This window comes from Photinus pyralis, unplaced genomic scaffold (assembly GCF_008802855.1).
Source record: "Photinus pyralis isolate 1611_PpyrPB1 unplaced genomic scaffold, Ppyr1.3 Ppyr1.4_LG2, whole genome shotgun sequence".
NCBI classification, from domain to species: domain Eukaryota; kingdom Metazoa; phylum Arthropoda; class Insecta; order Coleoptera; family Lampyridae; genus Photinus; species Photinus pyralis.
In genome coordinates, this window is record NW_022170403.1 from 52,674,396 (window position 1) to 52,676,399 (window position 2,004).

A 2,004-nucleotide genomic window follows, 5' to 3' on the forward strand; every position below is an offset into this window, starting at 1 on the left:
TGTTCCCATTATATTCTCAGTTCAAACTCTGTCGCGCTTTATTTCCACGGGGTTAGGCTTCTTATAGTGTTTTTATTCAATGGTTAAAGGCAAGTGAATCTTACCAGACAGTGTATTCCTTACTGTTATCGATCACTTTTAACACATTTATGGGATTTTTGTATGGAAATACATTTATAGAAGCGAAAATTTATGTAATCATTATGAAATAGTTTACTCAAAATAAATGATTACACTATCAGAACGCATTCCAATCAAAATTTAAAGAATATGGGTCCAACTATCGCTTCATAATCGCTAATTTTTTTGATTAATAACTTCCGTACATTGCGCTTTTAGAATACCTATCGCACCATACGAATTCTTGAAACGTTAATTTCTAGTAAGGCAAACTAACACTTACGTAGGTACTAAAATTTCAAATTTGTTGAACTTACGATTATTCAAAATATAAAAGAGAAATTCCCTAAAAATCATGGTTTTCGCTCAATAAATCAGCTTTGGCAAGATCAAATCGCATAAAAAAATTCATGGTAGGTACATATAAATCCAGATCAGGCGCACATTTCATAAAAATTGTGTTACGGAAAAAAAACAATTTCGTTAAAAGAATTCAATTTTATTGTTTGTACTTCAGTTTAGCTATATTTTAAAAAACAAAACCGTTATTCAACTATAAAAAAGGTGTAATACTAGTAATGTAAAGGGTAGTAGAAACAGTAGGTATTAATTGTAATTCTGTAAAACCATTTGTGTGTTGTTTTCAAAAGGTTAAATTTCTTATCGAAATGAGGACATTGAAATATACATATAAAGAAGTTAACGACTGCAAAATTATAAAGTTTACAACCGATGTAACATATAAAGCAAGATTGCGTACTATCAGGCGTATGCACATCTTATCATTTTGAAAGAAACATCAAAGAACCGTAACTTTCAACCTTTATCTAATACGACTACTTATAAGAGGAAAAAAGACAAACTTTGCAAAAGCTACCCCATGTTACAAAATGTTTATACACATAATTATGCTGCTTGCAATAAAATGCCAAAGGTTCCTAACGATAACCGTTGCTTAGGAGATTTCTAGGTCACATGTCTCAAGAAAAGATTGCTACATTGTCGCTTATCATCATACATAGATACTGTGGTAAACCATAATGAATTCAATTCAATTTGTTTCATTACCTTGCCGAATACCGACATAATGCACTGATTATTTTACTGCTCACCTTCCCCTAGTCTCGGACTTCTTACAAGAAAACATGTACTTAAGGACCCTAGTAGATTGTGTATTGTGAAGAATTTTGAAATAAAATTTTAATGATTATCGTTTACGAAGTTTCGTTATTTCAGGTAACACAGAGACAATGGAAATTCAAGACATGAAAAAGATAATTAGGTTAATTCCTTAATTAGCATTTTGAAAATGGAGTCTTTTCATTTATGATCCACGTTAAACATTAACCATAAATGTGCCATGCGAAAGAGACACTCCCTCCGGAAGTTGGAACGAAAACGGTTTATCCAGAAATCGACTTGCATTTTGTACCAACAAAAGAATAGGTTTTCAACCAAAAGAATTAAAAGCTTTTGTCATTTGGAAAGCATTATAGTCAAAGATGTGATTCAATATCGGGAATCAGGGAGTGCATGAGTAAGAACCAATTTTTTTAAGCTCATCATCTGAATAAAATAATTTGAACAAACCGTGGCCAAATTGTTACTAAACTCACAACGAGGACAGACAGACCCGTGGTTTTTTCAAAATGATTGGTTTCTACTACAGAATCAGGTGTAACCTACGCATACGCACCACGCGCTCGCATAATAAATCGACAGCCTGCGCTCTGACATCAAATCACCATCACCAAATTCTACGCGTTTCCCAAATGTGATAACAATAAACCTTATTTAGTGAAATGGCGTTATGTGTATATGTATATTTATTTTAATTGGCTAAACGAAGGTAGCTGCTAGTCCCGATTTCCTGACCACTGACTT

General features: G+C 32.8%; 1 protein-coding gene across 1 annotated transcript in view; it reads right to left on the bottom strand.

The window, feature by feature from the left end:
• The window catches only part of LOC116164693 (juvenile hormone acid O-methyltransferase-like), a 6,236-nt gene extending 6,100 nt beyond the window's left edge, over nt 1-136 (bottom strand). The window contains exon 1 of the mRNA XM_031478894.1: nt 105-136. The gene's annotated coding sequence lies outside the window, so the exon portion shown is untranslated. The remainder of the gene's footprint in view (nt 1-104) is intronic.
• Between the last annotated feature and the right edge of the window lie 1,868 nt (nt 137-2,004).